This window comes from Barbus barbus (genome assembly GCF_936440315.1).
Source record: "Barbus barbus genome assembly, chromosome: 1".
NCBI classification, from domain to species: Eukaryota; Metazoa; Chordata; class Actinopteri; order Cypriniformes; family Cyprinidae; genus Barbus; species Barbus barbus.
The window spans coordinates 17805007-17826508 of record NC_136729.1 but is presented as its reverse complement, the minus strand read 5'-3'; the positions used below and the strand labels follow the sequence as shown (position 1 = coordinate 17826508).

At 36.9% G+C, this 21502-nt stretch overlaps 1 protein-coding gene across 3 annotated transcripts in view; it reads right to left on the bottom strand.

The window, feature by feature from the left end:
* LOC306873125 (ubiquitin carboxyl-terminal hydrolase MINDY-2-like) overlaps positions 1 to 21502 on the bottom strand; it is a 41413-nt gene that overhangs the window by 17485 nt on the left and 2426 nt on the right. The window lies entirely within an intron of this gene.

Sequence of the window (21502 nt, the reverse complement as noted above, 5' to 3'; positions counted from 1 at the left end):
GGGTTAAGGAAAATATCTGAGAGACAGTGCACTTATGAAAAACACATGCTCACAGGAGATATCAGTCTCCTCCTCACCCTGTTGTAATTAACAAACTGTCTATATATGCCAGTAAATAGGGTTGGGTACCGTTCACATTTGAACTGGTACGGTACCGGTATCGGTATCTGAAATTCGGTACCGGTACCCAACGGTACCTTTTTTCGGTACTTTAGTCTCTGTGTAATAACAAAAACATTTATTTCAGTGAAAAAATACGTTCAAAACTCTCAATTTCAAAATTTTTAACAATAGGGCCCTACAATTTTGTTCCTTTTTTTTTCTTCCAGAAATTCTTGTTTTATTTTTTTCTGATAATTAAATTAAGGCATGAAACATTTATTTATTTTAATCAAATGAAAATTAAACCCTTTTATTTCCTGGCAAACAAACAAAGGTTTACTGTTAAAATTAAAACATGTTAAAACAATTGTGTGAATATTCCTTTATTTCGTTTTTAATAATAATTGTATTTTTTCTACAATTAAGTGGTTAATGAGGTTGTAATAATTATTTTTTATAATTTAATTGTTTTATTTAAATTTGACAGTAAATAGAATAAGGACGTACATTATACTGTACAAAAGTAATACAAGAGTAAATAATTTCTGTTTCATGTTAAACCGCACTTTTATTTTGACAGGTTGCCGTGAAGTTTCTGTGTATACAGTATGATATGATGCTAGTTTTCTCAAATGAAACTGTAAAATTCTCATGAAGTGACTCACAGCCTGTAAGTTCATGTGTTCATGCAGTGAGATGCAGAGGCCGAAAATCACCACGAGTTCACGTGTGCTTCAGTATTTGTGAAGTAAACAAAACCGCGTCTCCGCCATTCATACATAAGTTACTGAGGCTAGCAGAACATGCAGGATTCACATTTAAACCGTATTTTTGCATTTTAATATTCACATACACTAGTTCATATCGCGATTCGAAATAAGTGACAGACCTTTTATTCATCTAAAAATTGACGAATTCCGTGGCATTCCGCGCTATAGAGTAGGGGTCGACCGATATGTGTTTTTCAGGGCCTATGCCGATACCGATTATTACAGACCAAGTAGACCGATAACCGATATATTGAACTGATATATATGTCTGGTGTAAAAATGAAAGTCAAAATTTAGAATAACAAGGGCTCTGACAAAAACCGCCTTCCCTAGTGTTGGTTGGTTGCACTTCTTACTCTTGTCTTCCCCCATGCATCCATCTACAATAAGGGTAATATATAAAGAGAGAGTTAAAAGTGGGGCCACTGCATGCTTCATGATTAAGCCTATGAATACTAAATACTACAGCTAAACAGCTTGGGGAAATGTAAGTATTTGGCTTCAATAATTTACATGTTAGAAATGTATGTGTAATAGCATAACCTCTCATAATTCTTCATTAATTATTTTCGGTTGACTAAATCATAACCTACAAGAGGGGACTATTCAATTCATCATCTAATGCACATCAGTTGATTAATTTAAAAAGCGCAATGTATATAATAAGTGTAAATAATTTAATTGTCTTCATAGCTCCATTGTAGAAGTTGTGAAGAAGACCACAACTATTTTAATGAAACTATAACACTAATAGCCTGTTATAGGCTCACTTGGTTCAATAGCCTATTGAAATGTCCCAATTTCCGTCATCATAATCTTGGCCTATGTGACAGTAACTTAATCTTGGCCTATGTGACAGTATCTTAGTCTTGGCCTATGTGACAGTAATTTCCATTAGTTTTAATTTACAGAGCAGTGCAAATGAAGGCATAAAACATTAATTTAATTTATCTTTTAATCAAATGAGAGTTAAACTATTTTTTGTCAAACAAATGTTTACTATTAAAATTAAAACGTAAGAAATAGCGTATTGTGTGATTGTTCTTTTAAACAAAAGTTGTAATAATTGTAGTAGCATTAGTAAATAAACCGAACTTTTATTTTGACGGGTTGCCATGAGGACCTCTTAAGTTTCTGTAGCCTATTTATGATATGACGATCGTTTTACTCAAACGAAACAGTCAAATGCTCATGAAGTAACTCTCAGAGCAGTTCTGGGGATGATGTTCATGTATTTATGTCCTCATTTAGTGACATGACAGATGCGGAAAACACCGCGAGCGTCGCGCACTTCAGTGTGTGTGTGTGTGTGTGTGTGTCAAAACCGCGCGTCTGTGCCTTTCACATATACAGAGACACGCCGAACATGCAGAATTCATATTTAAATAGTCTCTTTGCAGCTTAATGTTTACAGCTAGTCCATATCATGAGTCGATTTAAGTGTACTGACCTACTATTGATTAATTCATCCAAACTTTGACAAATTTCGTGACTCCGCGTTATACAGTAAATTCCATTTATATGACTGGATTCCGCGATTCCCCCTGCGTTTCCCCCATCTCGGAAACCATAAATAGATAATATTGAGGTTTTTACAACTTCAGTGTAGTGGATTGTAATTTATTGCAACTTGAGCAACGTCTGCTGCTGCCTTTGAGAGAGAACTGATGCGTGCTGATGAAGCAGCACCAGTTAGCAAGCGCTTTCGGTGTGAGAGCGCCTTTAGTCTTCCACGTTGATTGGTCGGACTCCTGACTCTCAACAAATCAGATGCGCAGTGGGCGGAGACTGCTCTAGGCCACAGAGTGGTGAGTTCCGACAGGCTGCATCAGAGCCAAATAGCGCGTTTCAAAATTAAATAATTTTATCGGCACATCGGTTTTGAAAATGACCGATGCCGATTATCATAAAAATGCTTAATATCGGTGCCAATAATCGGCCAGGCCGATAATCGGTCGACCCCTACTATAGAGTAAATTCCGTTTTTATGAAGGACTCCGCCGTCCTGTCCGCGTTTTCGCGGAAACCATATGCCCCTAGAAATGTAAGCACACTTCAGAGCATTCGGTTTGTCCTGTGTGCTGTGTTTTAAAGAGTTGCAGGGACATCATGTCACAGGGTCTCTCTCTTTCTCTTGTGTGCGCCAAAACGCGTTCTCAGGTACCGAAATTTGGTACCGAATGAAAATTTGGTACCGCAAATCGGTATGTACCCTTAAAAGTTCAGTACCCAACCCTACCAGTAAACCAAAAGCAGTAGATATTTACAACCCCGATCTTTCTGTATTTAAAGCTTTAATGTGAATGTCAGTCAATACAGTGACTGAAGCCTACCTGTTTTAGTAGAAGGGCCTGCGGGGTTAAACTATCCTTTCACAAAGTTTGTTTACATGTGCATTTCTAAAGTTTTTATGTCGTTGAGCTAGAGTCTTAATCTTTCTGTCCATATATATATGACAATGTGTAATCAAATATTCAAACGGGCCAATTAATGACTAGGCCTAATTTAAGATGTATACATGCCAGACGATACATGACAGATGCATTATGTAGAACTGTTAGTATAGCTGCGTCCCAAATGATGCACTATGCACTTATACACTATGTTCTTATGCACTATGTACTCAACCATGTAGAGTATGAATTATATAAGGTTATTTTGTCATTGATAATTGGAGTCTAATAGCCACTCCCCCTCCGCTGTGTAGTTAAAGCTGTGACAGTTGTGTGCATGAAGTGTCCAACAACTAGGTATTTAAAGTGCACTTTTTCTTTTTTGGAATTTTCAGTGTGAACACATACATTTTATACAACAAAACGTCATAGAATAGTGCTTAAGTACGCGATTTTGGATGCTCCTTATGGCTTCACAAAAACCAGACTACTATTATTTCAATCATTCTAGTGCTGTTACATAACATTTTAATTAGATCTGCTGTCCATTTTCAATTGTGTAGCTACGTATGTATGTTTCAGACTGATGTTTTTGTATTAGTAGTATTTCTATTTTTGCTATTTATTAAATTTTTATTTAGTAATAATAATAATAATAATAATAATAATAATAAAGCATTATTATTATTTTTATTTTGTAGCTATATTGATAAAATTTCAGCCAAATTGTGCAGACCTACAAACGAGCACAACAAACTTGAATTTCTTCTTTAAATCATATTTTTTAAATCACAATCACAGTTTTTAATCAGAAAAATCACAAATTAGATTTTATCCCCAAATTGTGCAGCCCAAGAAACTGAATTCTACAAGAAGTTTCAGAATTAAATTCAATATTTAGTTTGACCTCTATGCAAGTTTACCATTGTCCTCCTTTTATTGTCCCGTCCGAACGAACTCTCCTACAGATCAGTGAAGGGAGCTGGAGCGGAGACAGGGGGCATCGATGGCTACTGGCATGCTGGCAGACATGAGAATATCTGACCCTGGGTTTTGCTCTAATACCGAACCACCTGTCATCCGCCTCATTAACAATCTGCACACACATACAGCATTAGGTACAGGGGCACTGCTCGGCTGTACTGACCATTAAATCAAGGCCAAATCAGAGTAAATAATCCACTCCATTACAGAGCAGTCTATTGTTATTGATTCCCACATATCTATCACTTTTCAAAGCTTTCCAGTGACTTGTCATTATACTAATAATTTAGCGACACTGAATTATGTTGTTGCACCTGCCATGGTTCAAAACAAACGAGTTCAGAATGCCAGAGGATGCCTAGCTGTTTCTGCTCTGACAAAGTACGAACGTGTGAGAGAGAAGCGTGAAGCTCTGCGATTTTATTTTCGGCCCACTCCCTCAGACTCCCGCTTCCTCTGATTGGTGCCAAGAATGCAGCCCAGCACAGGCAGGTTCATTTGGGCCACTTTCACTTATTTCTACTCAGCAAAAACCCTCCGTTCCAACTCCCGCCTCTTCATCTCTTTTTCAGTTCCTCTCCAGCTGATCTCTTTGTCTCTCCCATTCTAATCAGAACACTGCAGGCTAAAGTGGCCCAATTTTTTTGCCCAAATGTGACCCATATCTGATTTTCCTATGACAGACTGAACAGCACAAATCCAATTTTTTCTAATCAGGCCCAGGCCAATTTCATATGTGGTTCTAAATCGGATACATATCCGATGTTTTGCAATGAGACTTCAGTCTGAACGGCCATGTCGCATTTCATTCGATTTTTACGTCATTGAAATGTGATGTCACAATTCTGCACTGCAGGAGGCGGGAAGATTAAAATCACAATGGCAGCATCCATTTTTATTTCTGCAAACACAGTGCGCTGCGTCTGACGTCGTCTTCTGCGCATGCGGGTCACTTCAGGGCCGTATACGGTTCACACATGAGACTGATGGCAGTTTAAATGACAATGTGAATGAATGAATGAGGCATTTATATAGCGCTTTGTGTATTGTTGTACACCCAAAGTGCTTTACAATCATATAGGGGGTCTCTCCTCAACCACCACCAGTGTGCAGCATCCACTTGGATGATGCGACGGCAGCCACAGCACAATGGCGCCAGTGCGCTCACCACAAACCAGCTACAGGTGGAGAGGAGAGAAAGATAGATGCCAATCAAGTAGATGGGGATTATAGGGAGGCCATGATTGACAAGGGCCAGTGGAGGGAATTTGACCAAGACACCGGGGTTACACCCCTACTCTTTACGAGAAGTGCCATGGGATTTTTAATGACCACAGAGAGTCAGGACCTCGGTTTAACGTCTCATCCGAAAGACGGTGCTCTTTTGACAGTATAGTGTCCCCGTCACTATACTGGGGCATTAGGACCCACACAGACTGCAGGGTGAGCACCCCCTGCTGGCCTCCCTAACACCTCTACCAACAGCAACCTAGTTTTCCCAGGAGGTCTCCCATCCAGGTACTGACCAGGCTCAACCCTGCTTAGCTTCCGTGGGCAACCGGTCTTGGGCTGCAGGGTGATATGGCTGTAACAATGTGAACAACAGCTCAGAAAATCCGCAAAAAATCTGATCTGAGCATTAAGACCTGCAGTGTAAACTAAGTCTAATATGCCAACTTTTATGACACTTTTATGGTGATTGTCCATACTTTTTGAATCTGGAAGATCTCAGTCTCTGTTCACAATAATTGCATGGAAAAGAGCAACCAGTGAAATTCTTTAAAAATGCTTCTTAAAGGTTTTGAAACAATAAAGATCTAGGATTCTATGACAAAACAAAACTTCACCAGGCCTTATAATTTAATTCTGCAATTATGTCTTTTTATTGTTTGAATGATGAACAATTCAGTCATGAAACCAAAAACATTTAATTACACAAATCAGTCATTAGGCTCTGGCCAAATTGTTTTGATGCTAATAAAATATTTTACACTTACACTTTTACACAGGCGCCAGGGGGCTTTGCTCCCCCCACGGACATCCCTGTGCCCCCCCTCTGGTCCGAGGGGGGCGGCTGGACTTTAGTTTACCATGTAAAATAGTCTACCTGATTGCTTTTAGATGGAAAAGCTGCCCATAACTCCTGGTCTAGGATGTGTTTTCTTTGTAATAATAGCATAATGAAATAGATTTGGCAAACAATACTTCTGCTTTGGAAAACGTTAAATGATTTTACAATGCATTTTCACAGAGGGGAGCAAAGTAGCCAATCAAAGACATGTTTGCAGATTTCTACAATGCAATGGCTAATCAGAGGTGTTTAGGTTGGAATCCAAACTAAACAACCCCCCCACCACCAAGTCATGCGACCTGGCACCGGGCCTGCTTTTACACTTTGATCAAGAACTGCTTGGGTTACTTGGATACATACTACAGCATTCCACAGTAAATGAACAGCAACTGAAATGCATGTCTTGATCAAATCAGAAAAGACTGAGCAGTCGTCAAGCGTTTGTTCACGGGCCACTGACTTTGCCTGGAAATGAAACACTAACAGTGCTGTAAAATACAGCAGAGAGACAGCAAGATAGATGCTGTCTAATGGAGTTAAACAGCTTACTGCACCTAGGGAAGAGAAAAGCAATTTACAGATGCCGGTGTAGCTTACCATGGATGTCTCATAGAGCATAAGTGAGCAAATGTGAATATACGCTGCTGAATAAAAGCAGCTCAAAGCTATGATGGGAGTACCTCAGAAGTAACATGCAGAAGGTCAAGCGAGCAACAGTAAATGTAAAAAGTGCCCAGCTGGCACACTCTTCATCTGACATGGTTTGTATCTAGGGGATTTTTGTGTCCTATATGTCAGGCATGCTTTAGATCACATGGATGGACGTCCTCACAAACAGCTCAGCAATAAGAGGAATACATAAGAGTGGTCTCTAGGCAGACAGCTGGGAATGGGGTGTGTTGAATGGCCTCAAGCATGTTCAGCATAGTCAAGTTTTCCAAGCCAAACTGACCTCACAGTTACTGCATGCCACAGGAGGTAGTGTTTCCCACCTGAAGCTGCTGCTGTACCCTTGTCACTTGTATGGTATTACACATTATGCTCTCCCATTTTATTGCATGTTTATTCAGGAATGGGGCTAAAATTAGATCATTTTATATACAGTAAATATAATGATAATATATTCTACAGATTTACTGGATATAAAATTATTCAATCAATTTCATAAAAAAAAAAAAATGGAAGAGCATCTGATAGATGACCAGTAATAATAATGATGTTAGAGCAGCCGTAACAAAAACAACAACAACACTCCTTCCTACTTGTCTTTCAGCTCACCCAATACAAATATATCCTATAATTTTTGGTCAAATGACTTGTTATATCTAGTGGTCGACCGATATATTGCCAAGGCCGATATATCGGCCAATATTTGGCATTTTTCCAAATATCGGCAGACAAGTTTTTCTGTTTGACCGATGTGTTCGAGGAGGGACTTTTATTTTGACGGCGCTGAGAACAGCAGCGCCTGAGCACACAGCTCTCACATTCTCCCTCTTGTTCGCTGTCGTCATTCAGTTCTGTCTAATACAGATAGAAATCTGTCTAATAATCAGATGGAACTGTTAAACAAAGGAATTAAAATGTATACAAAAAAGTATTATAACGATTGCTTTTATATTAGTAATAGAAAGGCAAACATTATAATACTTCCTCGTTTGCCGTCAGCATTCAGCAAATACGCATGTAGATCACTTAAACAAATCTTTTAATGACTAATGAACATTTAATTTCACAAGCCTTGCAAACTTGGTAAAATCCAGCTGTGAGATCTTATAAAGTGTGCATTTGTATCCTGCATAATCGCGTGTGCTCTGCATGACGGTCGATCCGTGTGAATTGAATGCTGACAGGAGGAGAGTTCAGCTTCACTGGAGACGCATGATCGACAAACTTTAAACTCGTGAATTCAAATTATGCTGTAGGGCTGCCACTAACGACTACTTTTATTTCGATTAATCTATCGACTAATTTACTGATTAATCGATTAATCTAAACGATTAATTTCCCACAAAAAAAAAATCCACAATTTTACTTAAGAATATTTTATTAAACGAAATGAAAGCCACGTTTTAATGAAATCCTTTTTTAAAGCAAAAGTGCAACAGAGTGCAAGAAGCGTAAGTGTACATCTCATAGTCCAAATCACTGAAATCAAAGTTCAGCATTACAGTGTAAGAATGACAACATATCCACGTTTTATAGTCTAATAATAATAACATTGTAATCAAAAACACTTTTTAAAGGAGTATTTACCAGAAATATTAATTACCAGAATTTATTTAGGTGAAAAATGTTTTTTTTTTTATATAAAATAAATTAATTGAAGATGCTTTTGATTATTAAAATTTTATGGAACCATTAAAATTGAATCCAGAAAATAATGGAAAACAGAATTTGGTACAGATAAAAAGGTAAAACTCAATTAATTAGATAGGCTTTTTGATTAATAATTTAATTTAACCATTAAAACAGTATAGAAAAATGAAAATGGAAAAAAATGAATTTGGAAATAAAACGGATTTCATAGGGCCCTATAATTATAATATTTTTTTGTGGTAATAAAAGATGTAGCCTAAGTGAACAATAGCTTTTAAAATGACTTAAAATACATGTATAGATAATAGCAGTAATGCAATAATAATTAGTTCAAATAAAGTATCAAAAGCAAGAAATCATATGGTTTTATTGAACAAAACTTAAAACACAATGTATTATAAACAATAGAGCTAATGTAGATTATGCATTACAACAAAGGCCTGCAGGGGGTGCAGACAGCCTGACGATTGTTTTTACACATTACAGCGCGATCTATAGCCTATCTTGTTTAATATTGACCAAGCACCATTTAATTCAAATGTCCACTTAATATTTAATATTTGGCCATTTCTTTAGGACAGAAATGCTACTTCTATTTCTATTAATGTAATTAAATTAATATGTGGGCATCAAACCGTGTAAACTCAGAGTGAGGGTTTGAGCTTTTTATTTTGAAATCGCGATGTATTCTCCTGTGTTTGTGTAGATTTATAAATGATTTACCTTACAAATCTGATGAAATGGCGCACGTTGCGTTCCCAGATGAACGTTATAATAAACACAAACTCACAACAACATGCAGAGATTGAGCTTGAGACGCTCACGGATGTAAATGTTAACAGTTTCTGTGTAACTACTGTGAACGGAGCCGCTGTGAGATGCACAAACTTAACCTACACGCATGTAAATAATTAAAGCGCATATACTGTTAGAACTGCAACGCATTTAATAATTTAATTCAATCATAGCGTTTGTGAATTCACAATTATGTGTGATATAATGTGATATTTATAATCGTATTATAAATTATGATTTAATAATTATGATTATGATTTTTAATGGGTTTAATATACCATGCAGCCTTGGAAAATAGTCTAATAATGTGTTTTATGGATTCTCGTCCATGAAATGCGCCACTTCCGGTATTTTGCTGGTTAGTCGACGCGAGCAAAATGAAGTTGACGACTTTTTTTTTTTTTAAATCGACGAATCGCGACAGCCCTATTATGCTGCGCTTTATGCTTTTGTCCACTGTCACATTCATGTAATGTTCACTGTGTGCTGTATGTAAAATGAGTGTTACCTTGGCTTTATATGAAAAAATATGATTCCCAATGCAAACAAAGCTTCCCAGAACACTGAGTGCCCTGTTGGTTACAGTATTTATTTACTTCCTTTTTAATTATATTTTTATTAAATATTTAATTTTTTGTGAAAAATACTTTTAGTATTTAAAGTATGTTTATTTTACACATTTATTTAATAAATTTTCAAATTATTTAACATTTCTTAAATATTAATTAAAATAAATAAAATTATATCGGCTTTATATCGACCATCCTGCTTTCCAAGATATCGGCATAGGCTGTCAAAAAACCAATATCGGTCGACCACTAGTTATATCTCAACATTCATTGAGTCCAAAGAGAGCTGGGGAAAAATATATAGGCCTAATCTACAAAATAATCTAAAGCGGACTATACTTCCATCTTTAAATGAGTTCAAGGTACTTTTAACAGATTCTTTGCTTTATCCCCTGGTAAATTGTTGTTGTGACTTGTAAATGTAAATTTTTGTATATTTTGCATTATTGCTTGCTGCCCTCTTGCCCAGATCACTCTTGTAAAAGAGATATTAAAGCGAGTTTTTTTAACCTGGTTAAATAACATTATTGAATGAATAATAATAATAATAATTATTATTATTATAATTATTATTATTGCTATTTAACTTTGTATAATTCTATTATTATTATTATTATTATTATTATTATATGCATTATATATAATGAATTAATCAATTAAAAATTAAATAACATGATTAGGCTTTCCAAACTATTTTAAGTTTAACAAAAGTTGAATAATATAACCAACTGCTATACAAACACACATGCTTGATAAGTACTCTCATTCTGAGTGGATAAAAACTTAGACTCCAAAAGATTGTCAAGTTAAAAAAAAAAAAAAAAAAAAAAGTGACCACACCCATGTGAGGAATGACATTTGGAGACCACATCCTCTGCGGTCACAACCACTGCACTTTATGAGGGTGAACAAGGCACAAGCTTGCAAAGTTCATAAAGTCTGTACTTTCTAGAAAGATTCCAAACAAAACAGTCTGAATCCAGCAAAGGTTCTGCATTGTATAAATTGCCTGTGGCGTTCCACTTTGGATAAAAGCATCTGCTAAATGACTAAATGCATTTATATAGGTCTTCAAGGAGTGTTAAGAGAAACCAGTACACATATATCAACCTCTGAATAACACATCCAGAGCTGATATCTGTATACATCTCATACTTGGCATTTCTGGAGTGTGTGAGGCAAAATAAAACTGCTTACAGTTAAAACATTCATCATAAGGTGTCACAACTTCAAATCCAATCAAAGCTCTCAGTTTGTGACTTTTATTATAGCCTTCAACAGCTGGTATACTTTCTTCATAGCATCTACAACATTTTGTTTTCCTTTGACAAGCTCCTTTTACATTCCATCAATGCTATTTATTTAGGACTAGAAGACAGATGCTTTTAAAACTATTAAACACATTTTAAATTTGATTTTAAAAAGCAAATGTTATGTGAGAAGCTGAGGACCAGGCAACTGTCAAACTGCAGTAATGCAACACTTCAATGTACCAGGTCAACATGCCACAGTGGAAATAGGGATCTGGATTCTGTGACGTTACAAGAGGACGAGCTCCTGGGTATTTCCCTGATCTGGTGCTGTCCATCAGCATCCTGAAGACATATCACATTTTCAGGTTCTCCAATGTTTATCAGGCTGTTTATCAAACTCACAAGAGTCTAACTCCATTTACAGAGTGACTTCTTCTCAAACACTTTCTGAAGCCATAAAGAAGCTCAAATTTTCATGTAGAGGTACATGCAAAAAATGTCTAACCAATGCATTGGTCTAACCAATGTCCAACTAATGCATTCCGAGCCGAGCACGCCCCAGGTAACAGGACGCACGATAGGTCAATATTCACCATTAACCGAATGCTTTTCACCTGCCTGAACATCTCTCACCGTTTACACGCGGATTGATGCACATAAGCAAACAGACAGTGCTATTCTACACTTATTTACCTATTTGCCACCTTACACAGTTGGGGGGGGGGGGGGGTCTCGAGACACTGCCCTTTTTCAAAATTATTCAAAAGTGCCCCTCTCAGACAAATGATATTGTGGTCAATAAAACAAAATGCATTTGAATTCTAATTAACATGACTATGAGTACAAAACAGTAACTAAAAAGCTAAAAATTCCTGTTTATTTTTACATATCTGTCAATCTGAGGCATTGCTATGGGTTGCGTGCGTTTTGCTCGACTGACTGATATTTCAGTCTGTTCGGAAACCATAGGCTCTCAAGCCCTATATAGTTCTATCAGTGAGTGGGTCAACGGAAGGAAAAAAAATAAACCAAACAATATTTTAATTTTTTTTCCATCAATAATCAAAGCTAGTGTGTCAATTTAATTAAATTAATTAAATATCCATACATTATATATTTTAGAATATTACATAATTCATCAATGCCCGTGTGACATGTATAGGCTAATACACAAACCAATCATGATCTGGATCAAGTTCAAATTTCATTGGACAATAATGTGAAGTGGAGAGGTCATTTTCCGTTCTTATTCATAAATCGGTAGAAAATTACATGGGACAGAAGAGCTTATTTGTGGAGCGATCTGGATCTGCGGTTTTTCTCATTTTATAAATCAAAGTAGCCTACATCGCTGAGAAAATAGATGCTGAATGACTTCAAAAGCACTGCACAAAACAAAAGTGGCAATAATGGTAATCTGTAGGCTATTCAATTCACTTATATTTGTGTATGATATCCTACACCGTTTACTATTTCATGAAACTCATAGTTAATGAAGCCTAAGTGCCACCTACAGGCCTATTATGTGAAGTGCAGGCTGGCGAAATGTTGATGTGAAAGGACTTTATTATATTAACATTTTTGATAATTATGCAGCATTATGAAAGTGTCTTATGCTCATCAAGCCTGCATTTAATTGAACAAAAATACAGAAAAACTGTTATATTGAGAAATATTACAACTTAAAAGAATGTTTTTCTATTTTAATATACTTTAAAATATCATTTATTTCTGTGATTCAAAGCTGAATTTTCAGCATCATTACACCAGTCTTCAATGCATGGTCCTTCTGAAATCATTCTAATATGCTGATTTATTATCAATGTTGGAAACAGTTGTGCTGCTTAATGTTTTGCTTTTTGTTTTAATTTTATTTATTTTGGAACCTGTGATACTTTTTGGGGGTTCATTGATACATAAAAAGTTAAAAGAAGAGCATTTATTCAAAATAGAGATGTTTTCTAACAATATTGATCTTTACTATCACTGTTTCTACGAATTTAACAAATCCTTGCTGAATAAAAAAATAATTTCTTTAAAACAAATGAAACTACTGGCCGCAAGCTTTTGAATGGTAGTGTAGTGTATATGGTTACAAAAGTTATATTTTAAATAAATGCTATTCTTATTTAACTGTTTATTCAAAGAATCCTGAAAAAAGGAACAGGTTTCCAACACTGCTAATAAATAAGCATTGCATAAAATTTATTTTAAAGTATATTAAAATTTTGATCAAATAAATGCAGGCTTGATGACCATAAGTGACTTATTGCAAAAATATAAAATATTAATGTATCCAAACTTTTGACTGAGGAACTCTCTGTACGTCCCTGTTCAGGTGCCACGGAACACGTGCTATTTTATGGATTAAAAATAAAAGAGTAATAAAATATAAGGTAAGGTAGTAAATAAGTGTAGAATAGCACTGTCTGTTTGCTTATGTGCATCAATCCACGGGTAAACGGTGAGAGATGTTCAGGCAGGTGAAAAGTGTTCGGTTAATGGTAAATATTGACCTATCGTGCGTCCTGTTGCTCAGAATGCATTTTCAAATCCACAATGACTTAAACTATATTCATCGCGGGGTATTTAATGAAAATGCAATTGAAACGTCATATGTAAATGCATTTAAGAAAAATAAAAGACATTTAAATCACCATTTTGCTGCACCTTTGGCTCAGAATGCATTTTGAAACTTTCATTGCATTTCGCTACATGATAATTAGCGAATTTTCATAAATGATAATTTTGCTACAGTTTTTGCTTTGACATGTTAAACATATCTAATCAATTTGGGTAATACATTTTCATTTTGCAACTTTTAAAGCTTTCAAAATTTGCATATTAAAAGTAGTGTAGAAAACGGCAAATTTATATTATATAAATTTAATTTTAATTTTGCACTAAATATTGCACATATCTATGGGAAAATGTAAATTTAAATACAGAAACACATTGCCATTTTACATATTACATTGCAAATTGATTTTTGCTACACATATGCTTCCATACAAATCCTTTCAAGGGAACAAAATACAAAATAAGAATGGTGGATATTTAGGCCAAAGTGGGCGAAGATGAAAATCTTTGTCATTATTTTATCTTTGTTATTAAAAAAAATAAAAAACAAAAGATACACATTACAAATACGGTTTCTTTCTTCTGCTGAACATACATGCTATTTTGAAGAATGTGGAAAACCAAACAGTTGCTGGTCCACAGTGACTTTCATAGTATTTTTTTCCCCTACTATCAAAGTCAATGTGGACCAGCTACTGTTTGGTTACCCTCATTTTTCAAAATATCTTCTTTTGTGTTCAGCACATGAAGGAAATTAATACAGGTTTGGGACAACATGTGAGTGAATTAATAATGACAGAAATTAAATTGTTGGGTGTACTATCCCTTTAATGACAGTCGGCTGCATGTTTAGTTCTATCCCTTTAAGACCTGCACGCGTCTAATATAAAGACACGCATCTGTTTTTCTCTTAATTGTTTATTTCATTTTAGACATAACCACCTTAATCTATATGTAAACCTTGTGTGTTTTGATAGTATTAGCTCAAAAGATAACTTAGTTGAGTAATCAGGCGCTGTTAGACAGGCTTTTTAGTTTGTACGCTTCGTGTGTACGGGCTCAGAAAAAGAGCACGTCAGACCAGCGCGTGAATTAAAATTTTAACCGGCAAGGCTTCAAAACACACGCAAATAATGTACTTTTGTGATTGTGAATAAGTGCTGTATCCCGTGAGAGTAACTCTACCGCTGAGCTAACACTGATGTGAATGCATGTGGCGTTGTACAGTTGGCTACATAGGCCCCGTTTACACTGTCAGTTAAATGTGACCCAATTCAGATTTTTTGCTCATGTGATACAGATCGGATCTGTCCTATGAAAGAAAAAAACACATGCATTCAAATATAGCGAGATCGGATTCAGGCCTCATTCATATGTGGAAATAAATTGGATATAAATCGGATGTGCGCCAATGCGACTGCAAACAGGCAGATCGGATTTTCTGAGGCATCGCATTCTATACGTCATTAAAACTTGACAATTTGGTACTTCTCCGCGGTTTAATGACGTTATATGGGACCCATGCCGGCAAAACGAGTGTAAATGGGCACGGGCTATTTTGAGCAACAGGCAAAAAAAAAAAAAAAAAAAAGTCGGAAAAGATTTTCACAAAAATTAGTTAATTAAGCCCTCGTTTAGCGATCCCAATTCTCCAATTAGTAATTAAACATTTAAAAGTATCTTTAATTGTATATTTTCTGATAGAATTAGGCCTACCTTTTCTCACGCTGACTGTCATCTGAAGAGCACGCATAAAGGCTAATTTATACTCTATTTATATAAGTTTGCTTGGGTGCACGCTCCAAATATGACATCATTTTCAGTTCGTTAACCAAAATGATTCGTTCAGATTCTTTCACTGATTCGTTCAGTGACCATTTCTTCATATTACATAAATGCGCCAGCAGGTGGCGAAAAATAATGTATTGTGTGTTGTTATGTCTTAAGTCAACGAACGTACCGTATTTACTTGTTACAAAAAACTGATTAGGCTTTATTAAAACGTGTGCCTAATCTACTCATTAAATAAATAAGTCTAAAATGGTTCAGATGACCAAAACATCTTGCATAATTAACATTTTTAATTGTTTGGTCAGACGTTTACCCATTCATAAATCTGGGATGTTAAACGTGTCGTGGAGCTATGTTCTGTATTAGGGATGTAACGGTATGAAAATTTCTCATCACGATTATAGTGACCAAAATTATCACGGTTATCAGTATTATCACGGTATTGTTAAAATGTGCTGGAGATGTTCAAAAAGTACCGAAACATAAATCACTTCACCAAGTTTCATACTTAAAAATCAACAAACAGCAAATAAAATTACTTTTTGTTTGCATAATCACTAAAACAATAACATTACCAATGAGGTCTGGATTTTAAATGACAACTTGACTGACACCAGTTTAATAGCATGTTCAAATAAATAATGTAAATGTTCAAATAAAGCTTTGAAAAAGTTTAACATAAAGGTAGACCACACATTTCAGCCTTTAAAGAAAAGGGTTAAATTAAAATCATAATTAATAAATGATTATATGTATTTTATCTGCTCCATAAATAATTCTATATAGCATATCTGAATTGTTTAAATGTACATAAGTTTGTTTTTCATCAACCGGTTAAAATTTACAGCAGGTCATGCAAATTTGGTCAATTTTTTGGCCAGACAGAAACTGCACACAGACTGAATGTAAATAAGTGTCTGTAAATCCACTCTCTGGCAGCAGGTGGCGCTTTATACGGAAAAGCTGAATTACAGCTGATTCCTGTGAACTCCGCGAACACTTCCTTTAGGTATTACATGGAGCAAAGATGAGAACAAAATGCCATCAAATCGTTTCTGAAGACAGTCCGAACCTTCAGAGGTACATTCATATAATTAATTCATTGATATATTAATTTGTATAATTCCCTTAGCACTCTTTTAAAACCTCCCAGCTTTTCCGCCCTGTTTTCACTCAGAACGAAACCACTGTGCTGCCGTGCGCTCGTGACACTGTTACTGAAAACTGCTTTATGCCGGACAGTATTTATTTATCGCGAGTTGTTTAAATCACGGTAATCGAATACGGTTTTAATGATAATTAAAATATGAAACGGTAATACTAACCGCGGGGAATTTTATCATGATTTATCGTCAAACCGGTAATCGTTACATCCCTATTCTGTATGTTAAATATTAATATATAAACAAGTGTATGTGCACAGTAACTGCGCTTTACATCCGCTTTCTACTGGTTGCTGAACGAGACTGACTCAAATGACCGACCTACATTGTACACATTCGTTCACGAACGACATGTACCAGTTCGTTTAATTCGTTCACGAACGAGATCTCGCTCTCGTTCAGACTCAAAACAGACACTCGGTCAGTGATGGGCGTGTTCGTTCAGTAACAACCGTTCGTGAATGAAAAGAACCAGTTGTTGAACGATAAGGTGAGCTCGGCTCGTGTAGTTTGGCATATTTGCAGCAAAGAAAGAAACTTACACTTTACCATTTTAATAAAAACTGACCCGCTATAGGTGTTATATACTTGGTTTAGAGGTATTTTTTGCACTTTGAACAATTCTCTCAAGATCTCTCTCGTTACTCGTTCAGTACTCTGTACAGTAAACGAAGTAAATTGTAAATAAAAACAGGTAAATTGTTCAAAGTGCAAAATATACCACAAAACTAAGTCTAAAACACCGTAGTGGGTCAGTTTTCATTACAATGGTAAAATGTAAATTTCTTTCTTTGCTGAAAATATGCCAAACTACATGAGCCGAGCGCTACCTGTGCGCCATCATTATTGTTCAACAACTGGTTCTTACGTTCACGAAAGAGATGTACCAGTTCATTCAACTCGTTCACGAACGAGATCTCTCTCTCGTTCAGACTATAAAGCAGTGATAGACAACTTCGGTCCTGTTTAGCTCCAACCCTAATCAAACACACCTGAAGAAGCTAATCAATGTCCTCAAGATCACTAAAAAGTTACAGGCAGGTGTGTTTGATTAAAACACAGTTTGAACAGTCTGCAGAGCTAACAGCGCCACGTTGCTATGAAGGGAGGAATTTCAGTGAACGAGAAATAGGAGTCAATGGATTACATTAGGGGTCGGCAACCTTTTCGGAATGACATGCCATATTTAATTTTTCTGGTTAACAACTGGCCCCATTCAGCTTAATCACCGTTCTATATTAATGCCCTGCATTAATTGATGCGCGCACACACACACCACTCTCTCTCACACAGACACACTCTCTCTCTCTCACACACAGACACACACACTCTCTCACACAGACACACTCTCTGTCTTTCTCTCTCACACACAGACACACACACTCTCTCACACAGACACACTCTCTGTCTTTCTCTCTCACACACAGACACACACACACTCTCTCTCTCTCTCTCACAGACACACTCTCTCTCTCACACACACAGACACACACACACACACTCTCTCTCTCTCTCACAGACACACACACACTCTCTCTCTCACAGACACACTCTCTCTCTCTCACACACAGACACACACACTCTCTCACACAGACACACTCTCTCTTTCTCTCTCACACACAGACACACACACACTCTCTCTCTCTCACAGACACACTCTCTCTCTCACACACACAGACACACACACACACACACTCTCTCTCTCTCACAGACACACACACACTCTCTCTCTCAGACACACACACACACACACTCTCTCTCTCTCGCTCGCACACACACACACACACACTCTCTCTCGCGCACACACACTCTCTCTCTCTCTCTCGCAGACACACTCTCTCTCTCTCGCACAGACACACACTCTCTCTCTCTCTCGCACAGACACACACTCTCTCTCTCTCTCTCTCGCACAGACACACACTCCCTCTCTCTCGCACAGACACACACTCCCTCTCTCTCGCACAGACACACACTCCCTCTCTCTCGCACAGACACACACTCCCTCTCTCTCGCACAGACACACACTCCCTCTCTCTCGCACAGACACACACTCCCTCTCTCTCGCACAGACACACACTCCCTCTCTCGCACAGACACACACTCCCTCTCTCGCACAGACACACACTCCCTCTCTCGCACAGACACACACACTCTCTCTCTCTCACAGACACACTCTCTCTCTCACACAGACACACACACACTCTCTCACACACACACACACACACACACACACACACACACTCTCTCTCTCACACAGACACTCACACTCTCTCTCACACAGACACACTCTCTCTCTCTCTCTCTCTCTCTCACACACACACACACACACACACACACCACTCGCACACAGAGATGGGAGACTGTGCTGTGCAAAAAAGTAACATTCAGCAGCTCATTAACTTGTCAGCGCAGCCACGCGACTTTTATTAATCGATACTGAATCGCTACATTATATTTCTCAGCAACGAGGGGGTAAAATCGCTATTTGTTTTTTTAACTAAACTCAGCTTCATTGTTTGTATGCTAGAGAGAGACAGACGCAACAATTCACACACATCTCTCGCTCTCTAAAAATGGCCATATTTGAGACAAAAAAAGTGTCAGTACTTTGCATCACTGGATATAGCTGTCATTTAACATTTCTATCGTAAAACAGTTGACTATAATTTAAAATAATAATTAAAAATAATTTGCAGCTTCATCTTACCTCGCTCTCTTTCGACGTTACTAATGCGTCACGCTCTGCTTATGTGAACAGTAGAGATGGGGAGTCGACTCCAAAAGAGTCGATTCCTCGACTCTCACTAGCCCTAGTGTCGGAATCGACTCCAGGTCAGGAATCGACTCCCAGTGTCGAGTGTTTTTTTCAAGTTCAACACAGCAACAGTTCATTATAACGAAAAGATTATAATGAATGTAAAGATACAGAAATTAAAACAAAAAGATAAAGAAATGAGAGGAAAAAATAAGTAATGTTAAGTTAAAGTTCATAGCTTCACTACATTAAAATTATATAAAATAATATACAAAATAAATAGATAAATACACTGTCTAAAACAAGTCTGCTTTTACAAGTTTAATGATTAATACTAACATATTGCACACTTAAATATGATTTGAAGAAGCTGCGATGTGAAAAGGAGGGGGATTTATAAGGTTTAGTTGATTAAACATTTTAGTATAGGAAACATTTGTATCCTCGCTCTTGACTCCTCAGGAAGCCACCTCGTTCCTCGCCCTCCTCCCGGTGGAATTAAAGAATTTAGATGTCCTACATGAGAGCGGAGCTCGATCGGTTTCAGGGTCGTAGGACATACGAGCGAGAAGTGAGGAAACGAAGAAGCATATTGAGACGCACCTTCTGAATCCTGACCCTATTTTAATTCAAAGTAAATGGAGTCGAGGAGTCGATTCCACCGACTCCAAAATTAGGAGTCGGGAGTCGGAGTCGACTCCAAAAAAACCGGAACCGAACACCCCTAGTGAACAGTAAACTCCGCCTACTTTGATTTGATTGGCTATCTCAGTCATTTTGACATTTACGAGTGCTGTTAGACCGCTGAGGCTTTGATCTGAAGCGCCTAGTATGTGCTGCGCAGCAGTCGCGCGCGCATCCGTAGCAAGTTAATTCTCACACTTTAATAGTATTTATAGCTCCTAACAGGCTGTGTAACTGATTAGTTATTACCTCAAAATGTAAAGCAGTATGCAGTTTTCCCTATTGCTCACGTGCCAGCAATTATCCCTCTGCGTGCCACTGTTGGCATGCGTGCCATAGGTTGCCGACCTCTGGATTACGTGAACGAGAATGATTCGTTCACCTAAAAGATTCGTTCAAAAAAAAAAAATTCTAGCCGAACATGCACGTCTGTGCCGGCATTTGTGTGAAACAGAAGCAGTTTAATGTGAAGTTCAAACTCCATCAGGTGCTTTTTGACGCTTTGACGGAAAACAATACTTAGTTTAATTTTTTTGCATAGGTTGTCCAAGGTTTTTTAATTCAAGCATGTTTTATTGTATAAAAATAGAATTAGAAGTAATGTAGACACTATCTATACACTATTTGCTTAAAGTTGTCTTGTGCTTGATGCGAAATAAACCCCAAAGCTTATTTTAATCAGTTCATAAAGAAATTGTTAATTCAACTCATTCATCACGCGAGAAGCCTTGTACCGGTAAATGACTTCTCTTTATAGTATTTCAGCATTCACGCAAGTGAAGTGAACGCTTGGGGAACTGAAGGGAAAAAAATTTTTAATGAGTAACTTTATATGATTCGTGATTTACAATAGGCCGTCTGTCTCAGTGTTATCGATCAAAAACCTATAAAAGAAAAGAGGGAATCACTCGTAGCATTTCATTTAACTGCTTTTGTAGTTTTAAAAATAAATTTATTTGTAATGAACACACTGAAGTGATTTTTACATTTGATCATTTTTATCCGATTCCAAAAAACATACATCATTTTGAGTGTATTTTAATGGAGAAAATAAAAATAACAAATTTTTCAAATTTGCTCGACTCGTTTTGTCAGCACAGGTCACATTATTCTAGGGAGGAAGCACGTGTGGAGGCGCTAAATGACAACAACGCATGCGGGATGTTTCAGATGGTATGGCAAGTGTAAACACATGAATCGGATATGGGTCACAATTGAAAGAACATGTAAACACACAGCCAAAAAAACCGGCAACAAATCGGAATTGAGCATC